The following is an 11,515-nucleotide window of genomic DNA, read 5'->3' on the forward strand; positions in this document are numbered from 1 at the left end:
CCAACACAGCAGCCTTGTCCATGCAGGTTCTCATTGGATTCGGACAGTCGGTAAAGAAACAATGGAGCCAAGAACTGGTGGGCCATTATTTTTAATTCTAGCTTGCACCCAGCGGGCAAGTAAAAACACACACTGGGCTCCAAAACCCACTCAAATTCAGTGCTCACAAAGCTACTGACTTATCCGAGTTTCCTAGAATCAAAGGTTTCTAGCTCACCAGACTTATTCACCTGTTTCCCATCTCCTTCCTTCTCCAGCATCAAACTGCACAAACTGGCCTCTCACTCAATACTCCGCCATCTTGGCTGCTTCTCCTGGCCTCTTCCATGTGGCCTTTCTCTGCTCTCTGCTCTGCTCTCTCCTCTAATGATAATCTCAGGAACCAAGAGCGCAAGCTCCAGTTCTGCCCCTATTTTATAGTGTAGAAATCCAAACCTTTAATCCAATATACAAAATAGGGAAGTCTCTAATACAAAGTCACTTTCTGAGGCATGATAGGATTGTACCATCCACATCAAAAAGGGTGGGAAAGGCTTAGTCCTAAAACCAAGCCCCAGGCTACAAGGATCCTGCCTGCCCACAGCCCGCCCCCAACACACATTAATATCACCTGGCCAACGGCCTCCACATGGGCAGCGCCATCCTTTTTTATTTATGTATTTATTTATTTATTTTCATTTTTCCGAAGCTGCAAATGGGGAGGCAGTCAGACAGACTCCCACATGCGCCCGACCGGGATCCACCCGGCATGCCCACCAGGGGGCAATGCTCTGTTGCATCCAGAGCCACTCCAGCGCCTGAGGCAGAGGCCACAGAGCCATCCCCAGTGCCCGGGCCATCCCCGCTCCAATGGAGCCTCGCTGCGGGAGGGGAAGAGAGAGACAGAAAGGAAGGAGAGGGGGAGGGGTGGAGAGGCAAATGGGCGCCTCTCCTGTGTGCCCTGGCCGGGAATCGAACCTGGGACTCCTGCACACCAGGCCAACGCTCCACCGCTGAGCCAACTGGCCAGGGCCGGCAGCGCCATCTTTAACAAAGTGAGCATAATATCAATATATTTTATCTGCCCAACAGTGCCTTACAGGGCTCTGGAGATTTCAAACCGCATTTGCTGGGTCCATTTCTGGAGACGTCATGGTGTCTATTGGTCAGAGAGGGTGGGGCCAGGTTTCCCTGTCAGCTCACTCTCTTGTTTTTAAGATCTATTTTAAATGTTTATCATTTCCACACACCTTGACCACTCCCTCCAGTCTTACTGGCAAACTTCACTTCCTACTACACAGAAAAGAAATAGAAGCCTTCAGACCAGAAATACCTCCACTTCCTGCCACCAGACCTCCAGGTCTACCAGCACAGGGCCCCTGCTCCGCCCTTTCCTCCCAGAGCCATGGCAGAGGTCACCTTTGAATTAGGCCAGACTGTCCAGCTGCCCTGGACTCTTGCCTCCTCAGGAGTCTTTTGATGTCAGTCTCTCTCCCCACCGCTCCGGCAGGCTCTCCCTGCCTGCTGGCTCCTTCCACCAGCGCTCAAACAACCTCGCCTAAGATGAAAGCAGCACCAAAAATTCTCACTCCTATGCTTCTCGAGCTTTTCTCCCTCTCACAGCCAAACTTCTTGACTCATCCTCACACGGACACAGTGGAGTGACCGCCTCCACCAACTTCTCTTCAATTCAGTCCTCAGCCTGCTCCAGCCTGGCTTACACCCACCAAGCCCCCAAACTTCTCTCCCTGAAGCCCCAGGGACTTCTGGGTCACTAATGCCAATGGTAGATTTCAGTCTTCATCTTACCTGGCCTCTATGCCTCATCTGACATTGCTGACTCCCCCTTACCCGGAAAACACACACTTTAACATACCCTTTCCCTGGAGCCACACTGCCCTGCCATGAAAGACCATGCATGACTAACCATGGCCGGTTGTCTCACTCCACACACACTACTGCCTACCTAGTGTCTCCCTCTGACTCCAAAGCCAACGCATCCCAAATGGAACCCATCTGACCTCTCCTGAGTTGTTCTCTCTCCAGAGCTCGCTCTCGAAGACTTATTCTTTATGGTGCTCTTGTCACCAGACAACAGGCATCATTCCTGGCGATGCTTTCTCTCTCCACCCCCACATCCAGTTGGTCAGAGCTCCCCTGAATGTACGTCATGGACACCCCCTCAAAAAAAACCACAACCCCTTATTCAAGCCACCATCCCCTCTCCCTGAGCCACAACAACTTTCTGAAACTGGTCTCTCCTCCTATGGTTGATCTCACCTCATTTCCCCACCAACTGGTCTCCCCTCCCCCACTTGCTTCTCCCAAGCATTCTCCACAGCCTGATTTAGCTTTTGAAATGCCAAGCTGTTGTCACTCAGAGGGCCTCCCACTGTGCTCACAGTTCCAGATCCCGACCTGCCCACATCTGCGGCAAGGTTTGTGAGCTCTCCCCCTCCCCGCCCCTACTCTCCAGCCTCTCTGGTCTTCTTGCCGTTCCTCATATAGGTGCAGAAACTTCCCTCCTTAACAGCCTTTGCCTTAAGGCTGGTTGCCCTTTGCTCAAATTGCTGTCTCTTCTGCAAACTTCCTCTCCTCTGTCTCTCCACTCCCTAAGTCCAGCTGTAGCCTCATGTGTTCCTCATTCTCCCATCCTCATCACATGCCCTTTGTCACCCTGTACTTGTCCTTCATAGTACTTATGATTATAGTTTATTTTTTATGTAACGGTGTGTTCAAAATTATCCTGCACCAGTAAACAGAGGGGGACGGGACTCCCTTCTTCAAGGTGCTAGCGCAGAGCAAGTACTTCAATATTTCCGTGAATGAACAGCCGCCTACGATGAGCCAGACACGGTGGTTGGGAGCTTGACGTGGGTGGTTCCACTCATTCTGCACAGCAACTCAATGAGGTATGGGCACTAATTTAATTATTCCCGTTCACACATGATGGATCAGGTCCCAAAGCCCAGGGGAATGTATAATGCGTTCACGGTAACAGAGCTGGTAAGTACTGAGTAAGGATTCAGTCTCAGGCTTGTTGCCCTTCAAAGCCACTACATGGCACTGGCCTCTGCATTCCCCATGTGCACACTCGCACACAGCCTTAGACTTCGTGGGTGCTCACCCAAGATGGCGGACACTATCATTTCAGTTGGTCCTCACGGTCATCCTTGAAGTCCACAAACAAGAATGAACAATTCCTCTTTTCTAAATGAGGGAGGAAAATGGAATTTAAGGGGTTCAAAGTGTCATCTCACAGTAGGTAACCATGATGAGCTGCAACCCATGTATTCTGGCTACTTCTCTGGGGTGATTTCTCTACCACATGACCACAGGGAGGCTCTGACAGGTGGGATTATGCAGGGAAGCTATGCACGAAAGAGTTAACCTAGCAGGCCTGACGCTAGATGATCCTCACAGATGTCTGCTTACAAGGATGGTCCTTGGCTGATGTCTGAGCAGGTGGATTAGGGGCAGGTTCTCGTAACCCCCTGGTCAGCAAACTGCGGCTCACGAGCCACATGCAGCTCTTTGGCCCCTTGAGTGTGGCTCTTCCGCAAAATACCACGTGCGGGCGCTACCTCCATAAGGAATGTACCTACCTATATAGTTGAAGTTTAAAATATTTGGCTCTCAAAAGAAATTTCAATCGTTGTACTGTTGATATTTGGCTCTGTTGACTAATGAGTTTACCAACCACTGCTCTAAACGATAGGGGGGCTCACTGTACCTAAACTGTTTGCAACCAGTGCCCTTTATGCTGAGAATTTGTTTTTCTTCTGAAAGTCAGAAATTTTGGTATCTGCTAGGCAATTTTTTTGAGCTACCACTCCTCAATAAAAACCCTGGGCACTGACTAATGAGCTTCCCTGGATGATATTTTCACACTTGTTGTCACAATCCAGTGCTGTAGGAATGAAACATATCCTATGTGATGTCACTGGAGGAGACTCTGGGAAGTCTCCACCTGGCTTCCTCTCGACTTTGCCTCCTGTGCTAACTTTGCCTTGAATATTTTCACTGTAAGAAATCACTCTGTATCCATATGCTGAATCCTACAAGTGCTCCCAGCAAACCATCAATCCTGCACATGGTCTTGGGGACCCCCAACACAGAAACTTTCTTAAGACATGAATTTTGAAGTTTTATTTTTTTAAAAGAGTAAAACAGGGATGAATTTGTAGATTAAAGCAGGAGGCGTTCTAGGCTGAAGAAATGATGTAGAGAAAGTTCAGAATAGACAAGTCAGGTGTAGATGGCCCTACAGCCCTTTAATCTGACCTAAACAGAGTTGATGCTGAGAAAACTGAGCATTACAGGTATGACATAGAAGAGAGGGAGCCAGAGAGTCACACTGACCCAGCATCAGTGAAGTGACCACTTGAAGTCAGACATATAGAGCTGTGAGTATCAAGGAAGGACGGAAAGACTTCAGGGTCCGGCTGTTCACAGCTCATATGTGGCACTGCCCAATTCTAAGAGAGGCCTGGGGAGTGCAGTTGAGAGGCTGAAGCAACATTCCAAATTACTGGTTTTTCAAATAAACCACCTCAACATAAGGAGACCAATCCGCTTCAAAAATAATCTACTTTGCACTTATTAAGGGCAATTACTGACTCCTTCCTTTATCCCTTTGAAATGCCTTTGGCCACAGTCTAATGTTCACTCCTCTCCCTCCTGCCACCCCTCTTCGCCACTCAGGCAGGCTTCCTGAAGTAACCCCACACATCAATCACTTCATCTACAGCTACTTGGCACAGATGCCTTCACTTTATGTCATTTAGCCTTTAGCCTGGAGAAGCATGGTAGGTTTTCTTAGGTTGCATCATAGGCCTCTTCTTCCGACTCCTATGTCACAAAGGCAGAAGAGCGACTTTCATGATCTGCTTGGCACACTCCACGCACCTGCCCCAGTCCTCCAGCGCCGAGGGCCCCACTAGCAGAAGGCTCAGAGCACGGCCTGTTGTTCCAAGCCATTCCCTTTAGTAAGGAGGAAAGGACAGGGCTCTGGCTAGCAGTCTCACTCCCTACCCGGCTCTGACTTCAGAGTAGGATCCCACTGAAGTAACTAACTGCTCTGCTCCTGGTGAACAAGCCAGGGCCTGTATTTTGCATCCTAAGTGCACTTTATTTCTTCTGCTAGGTCTTTGTGTTTTCTCCCTGCGAATGCTAGTCTTCCTCCAAGGCTGCACCTGCTAAGCCCACAAGTCCTTCAAAAGACTAGAATCTAGCCTGACTGGTGGTAGCACAGTGGCTAGAATATCAATCTGGCATGCTGAGGTCCCAGGTTCAAAACCACAAGGCTGCAGACTTGAGCTCAGGCTCACCAGCTTGAGCACAGGGTTGCCGGTTTGAGGCTTCAGCGTGGGGTCATAGATATGATCCCAAGGTTGCTGGCTTGAGCAAGGGGTCACTGGCTCAGCTGAGGCCTCCATCAAGGTACATATGAGAAACAATCAATGAACAACTAAAGTGACGCAACTATGAGTTGATGCTTCTCATATCTCTCCTTTCCTTCTTGTCTGTCGGCCCGTCTCCTCCTAAAAACAAAAAAAAACAACAAAAAAAAAGACTAGAATCCTGCCCCTGAGGCTGAGCCTCCATGTCTGATGCTGCCTGCCCTCCTTTGTCCTCTGTCTGCTGAGGGCTTGTCCCAGCATCTCCACACCATGTCCTGCCCCATCCCAGCTCACCTAGCCTGGCCCCTGCGGTCTGCCTCCTTTAGACTGCAAGGTAGCAACAATAAGCCAGTTAAATGATGGTCTACCCTGGCAGGGAGCAGTTCTCTTGCTTGTCTGTTTTTAATTTAAATTGTAATGCCTTTAGGCTAGACACACATTTATGTACCTTCTCAGAGGCCCCACAACTCCGTATTGCCATCAAACACAGGGAAGAAGAAAACCAGCTGTATTGAATAATCTCCAGACACTAGCTCCGTATATGTATTGGCTCATTTAGCCCTTCCAGCAGCCCCAAGTGGGTGACATTGCTATCTCTGTTTACCAGCGGTAACCAGAAGCTCAGATCACAAAACTACAACCAGCAAGTCCTATATCTAAAATCAAACCCAAGCCTGCCAGATTCCAAAGTCCACACTATTTCCATGATGTCTGGTGAAGGCAGTAGGTCTTGATCAGGCTGTGCATTAAGGAGGACCCTCTGCAGCACTGTGGGAGAGAATTTAGAAGGGCAGGAAGGAGAGTGAATGCACAGTTAAGGTAGCAAAGGGAAGAGGCTGGGCGACGTGAACTTGGGTAGCAGCCCTGGGGACGGACTGGCTGGCCGAGGAAAGATGAGGGTGACTGAGGGCAAGCACTGATCTCTACATGGGCTAGGGAGAACAGAGGAAGAGGTGGTTTGGGACAAGGGGTCCTGAACCTTCAGCAGGAAGATTTTGTGTATCACATATCAAAGTAACCACGAAGAAGCTGGGGAGAGATTTGACTTTGGGAGCATAAGGGAGGTCAAGGAAGAGGAGCATAGGGAATAGCAAGCCAGCTGAGGACCCAGCCCCACATGGGCACTTGCAGGGTGGGAGGAAGACAAGAAGCTCAAAGTCAAGGAAGGGAACGTCAGTGGGGACGGAGTGGCACCCTCCATGGAGACGGGTAGCAGCTGCAGAACAGACTGGCGACAGAGGATTACTATAGTCCCTATAAGCCCTCAAAGGGAGAGCCGAGCAGCGCAGCAGGTGCACGTGCTGAGGAGGAGGAGGGCACAGGGGCAAGTGCTGGCTGCTCTTCTAGAAGCAGGTCAGTGAAGGCAGAGAACAGGGGCTGGCAAAATCTGGGGCCTTACTGTTTAACAGAGACGGAGCACGTGTGGGGGAAGGAGTCAGTGTTCAGAGGGTTAACGGAGGGAACTGTCAGGTCTCTGAGGGAGGAGAGCGCTGAATCGCGAGTGTAGGTGGAGAAAGTGTGCTCCTCCTGGGTGGTCAGGACAGCATGAGAAGAAGGAGCTCTGGGGGACACTCAGGGATGCTCTGAATCGGTTAGAGTGCAAGCTGATGGTGCACATGACAAAACCAGGGCCTGGGGTCTGCAGAAAGCAAGTAAGATGGGTTCCCTCCCCACAAACACCCCAGGGGGGGGGGGCGCCCACTGGCTATCACTTAACACTGAGGCCAAAAGGGGGGTGGGGGAGGTAGCAGAGGGTAAAGGGAGGATAAAAGGTGATGAAAGGTGGACACACAGTGCAATATATAGATGATGTATTAGAGAATTGTACACCTGAAAATGATATAATTTTATTAACCAATGTTACCCCAATAAATTCAATAAATTACAAAACAGTGGCGCACAGACCCTGCACGCACATCCAGGTGTTCCTGCTCTTGCCACAAGGCCATCTAACACCACCTGCCTCCAGGTAACAGTATGCAGTGTGCTCACCACTGGCACTGCAATTGAACTTTGAGATTTTTTTTGTCCGGAGTGATGAATATTTTCACTTCTATTTCTTCCCTGGTCCTCCAGCCACTTCCTCACAAGACGGGGCTTGCTGGGGGCCATATGAGTCAACTGCTGTCTGATCCTCCAAATAAATCTGTCCTCTGAGCAAAGCGACAGACTCACTGGGGTCCCACCTCTGCAGGAGGCCTCAGCAGCCTGGGGATGGCTTCTGCCCTGTGGTATGCTCCCCTCTACCCCAGACACACACACACACACACACACACACACACACACACACCTGCTACACTCTCCTGGGGTAAGAGCTCCTGCACCAGAGAAACCGCAGAAAAAGTTACCACCTGGGCAGGAACAGCTCCTCAGAGAGGAGCCCCCTGGTCTGTCAGTTCTTAAAGAACCAGTGAGTGACAAAGATGCCAAACAGCCTCTGACGGATGCCTTTCTGGTACCCTCACCCTCTTCCTTCCCAGAATGCCATCTTTCTCCAGCCTAAATACTATGAGAAAAGCACAGGAATGGGAATCAGCAGACTTGGGCTGGGATCCTGGCCAGACCCTGCATGCTATGACACCTTTCAAGTCACTGCTGAACCCCAGCTTGCACCCGGGTAAAGCGAAAGAAACAGCGTGTGCATCTCTCTTTTCTCAGGAAGGCAGTGAGGAGTTCAGGTGAGATAGGCTATTTTTAAATTGCCCAGTGCTATTCTGATCTCTGAGATCTAAGCAGATCCTGTTGGCAGCTCAGCCTCCCTCCACAGATCCCCACCCATACATGTTCCCAGCCAGCAGTCCCTGGCAGCTCAGAGCCCACCGTAGACACATCTCAAATTAATTCAGTGCAACCTTGGTTTAAATCTACTCTGTGCCAGATGCCAGAATACAAATAGGAACAGACTCAGAACTTGCCCTCAGTGCGCTCAGCTGGGTAGAGCCAACAGAGTAGGTGTCTGTTCAAATGATGGCCAAGGCATCTGCAGGAGGATCTGCCCATGTTGTAGGAACAAACTGCATAGGCATGTGATCCCCTGGGATTGAGCAGAGATGGGCAGATTTAGCTCTGAGAAACCAGAGTAATGGGCCTGGAAGAAGAATCAGACACATGGCAGGGCCAGGCCTGGCCCAGCAGTGGAGCCTGAAGGCTTCTTACACTCTCCACGCTGCACCCTCCCCAACAGGAGGGTGTGGGAACAGTCTTGCTTTGGCCTGACTCACAAGGATATCATGGAAGACAAAACGAGATCAAAGTGACAAGAGCAATGAAAAAGGAAAAAGCTTTACAAACAAGAAATTACCATTTTTTTCTTCAGGGTCCTCCCCAGTAAAGCTGAGAAAGTCACCGAAGGTCTGTCCACATGCTGATGAGCCTTGCCCATGGCTAGCCTAACAGGATTGACTCCATTCCAGCTCCCTCTCTCTGCAAGTCATCTCCACTGGAATATCCGAGTGGCTACAGTTATCCTTCTAGTGGATGCGACCCATCTCCTTTCCATATTCTTCCCACTGCCCTGCTACCCACAGCCAAGACACTCAGATGGTGCAGCAGGACTTCCAGAAGCTGGTTCAGACAGGAGACTTTCTCCTGCCTAGGCCCCAGACCCAGGAAGGGGCTTCCAGGATCCAAGAGCCAAACCATTCTATAGAGTTCAAAACAAAGTAACAAAAACAAAAAGCCTTAGAGAGGCTAGACATTTTCTGCTTGCATCTCACAGTCATCTTTCCTGCAGCAATTCCTGTCTCTTGTGTTCAAATTAGAATAGACTTGGGGGTGAGGGGTAATATGGTAAGATGTTCACCCAAACCGTTAACTGTGCTAACACCCCTGTCTCTGGCCGTGTGTGTGAGGCACAGCAGGCGGCTGCACTTTGGATTTGAAAAGTACTACCCAATCTTTCCCTGATGAAAATTATTTCACACACACCCCGACTGTTCTATTCCCAGGAGTACTTCAACCCATTTCTTTTCATGTTCTGTCTTCCACAACCCTTTTCAAAGGCAAATATCTCTGAAGGAAGGAATCATATTCCACTGGCCCTAGTCCAGTTCCCATACACACCTGTGCCCAAATATTTACTGAATTAAATCGGTTACTAGATGCCTGTCCTCACAGGACACGGGTCAGAGCCCAGGGCTGTGGAGGTGGGGTGTGCAGGGGCAGCCTGCGCAGAAAGCCATGCCCCATTTCACCCACCGCAGGCCGGCCTACAGCAGGCGTGCCTGCACAGCCAGAGAACTGAGTTCTGATGAAAGTAAATCTGAAATAGCCAAATATGGAAACTCTGCAGGAGGGGGCAGAACCAGCTGAGAAAGTCGGCAGCGGCGGCAGCGGGGTTAGCAGTCAGGATCGTGGCTCCAGAACTGTACTCACTGAACATTCTTAGAATTGCCAAAACCCTGCACAGAGGTAATGAGAAGGAGGCAATGTGGTGTGGAGAATCCAGATGGCCTCCAGTCTCTGTGTGTCCTCTGGGGGCACTCATTTCACCTCTGAGGCTTGGATTCCTCCAAGACCCTTCTGAGCTCACCGTGTGTGTGTGTGTGTGTGTGTGTGTGTGTGTGTGTGTGTTTGCGTTTCTAAATGAGCATGCTCAACCGAACAGTTCGAAGAGGTTTCTATTGATTCCAATATTAAAGTTTCATTCTGGCGTGCTCTAGTTGTAAAGTCTTGCAAAAGTGGAAAGGGATACCTAAGGGGATGGAGGGGGATCCAGGAGGTGGGTTGCGGGTGTGCGGGACACACCTGAAAGTCCGGGCCTGTGCACCTCAACTTAAACCTGGCCCACCCAGTCCGCAGCCGCGCTCTGGAGCAGCTCCCCAGCCCAGGACCCCAGCCTCTGTCCTCGCCACACCCCTCCTCTGCTAAGCAAGCCCACTCCGAGCGCCGAAGTCCAGCTGCCCGCCACACCGCGCCCGCTGGCCCGCATCGGTGGCCACTGCCCCGCCGGCCTTCCCTCCCCGCCCCGGCCCGGCCGCCGCCTTGCGCCCTCCGCCCGCGCCCTCCCCGCGCCAGTCAGGGACTCGCCCGAGGCCCCAGGACCCGGCGCGGAGGGCGCGGGGAGGCGGCTGCGGGGGTCACGCCGCATCGGCGCTTTCGGTTTCAGTGTATATGGGACGAGCCGAAAGCGCTCCAGTGTCCCCTCACTCCAGCCCTACAGCGAGGGGGCTTCAACCCCGGCAGGCGACCTGCAGGGACTCACGTGTGGCCGGCGTGAGGGGCTCCTCCTGCACGGGTCCGCAGGCTCTGGGCTACGCCGGGCAGCGGCTGGTCAAGCAGAAGCGGGGGCCAGGCTCTCAGCCCGGGAGCCCAGCGCGAGCCCCGCCTGCCGAGGGGAAGGGGCGGTCCCGTGGCGGGGGCGGGGCCGGGGGCGGGGCCGGGGGAGCGGCCCCAGTGAGGGGCGCAGGACTCGGGGACCTGCGGCCGCTCTGGGCAGGAGGTGCTGGGCAGGAGGTCCAAAGATCTATCTACTCCGGCATTTAGAACTTTAACCCACTCTCGCTAGAATCATCAATGTCTACGAATTAAAAACCATCTCCGATTTCTCTCAAATGGGTTTGAACTGTATACATCTTACCCTTCTACCAGGGATAACCAGGCTTAGCCCATCCATTCACATTTTGACTCTTTAGCCAAGGTCTGAGGTCTGGCTCGAATCGTCCTTCCTCACCTTCCTTCACAGTAGTGCAAATACTACTGCACACAATACTACAAATACTACACCTGCACAGTTAGTACATAATTGCCAGCCCTCCCCAAACATCTCTTTCCAGTCCAGACAACCTTGTGAAGTAGATCTGGGCATCCTGTTTTACAGATGAGCTCTCTGAGGCGCAGAGAAGTGACAGGAAGTGATGTGCTGAAAGCCAGAGCTCCGCAAGCACTGCAGCTACAACTTGAATGCAGGTCTCCCCACTCCTAAATATAGCGCCCTTTCTCACGCTCCTTCTCCCCATGAGCATATGTTCTGAGTGATGCTTGTATTCTATATAAATCTCCTTTGCGAAAAATGGGTGGAGCATAAAGCGTATGGGCTTCGGATGGCAATAGACCAGAATTTCAATTCTAGCTTCTTCAGTTTCAGTTTAGCAGCCTGGGAAAGTTACTTAACTGCTCTGAGCATCAGTTACTCA

General features: G+C 51.3%; 1 protein-coding gene across 1 annotated transcript in view; it reads right to left on the reverse strand.

The window, feature by feature from the left end:
* TRAF5 (TNF receptor associated factor 5) overlaps nucleotides 1-10,689 on the reverse strand; it is a 50,778-nt gene extending 40,089 nt beyond the window's left edge. Inside the window, exon 1 of the mRNA XM_066261427.1 lies at nucleotides 10,585-10,689. The gene's annotated coding sequence lies outside the window, so the exon portion shown is untranslated. The remainder of the gene's footprint in view (nucleotides 1-10,584) is intronic.
* Between the last annotated feature and the right edge of the window lie 826 nt (nucleotides 10,690-11,515).

The sequence above is a fragment of the Saccopteryx bilineata genome, chromosome 2 (assembly GCF_036850765.1).
Source record: "Saccopteryx bilineata isolate mSacBil1 chromosome 2, mSacBil1_pri_phased_curated, whole genome shotgun sequence".
NCBI classification, from domain to species: domain Eukaryota; kingdom Metazoa; phylum Chordata; class Mammalia; order Chiroptera; family Emballonuridae; genus Saccopteryx; species Saccopteryx bilineata.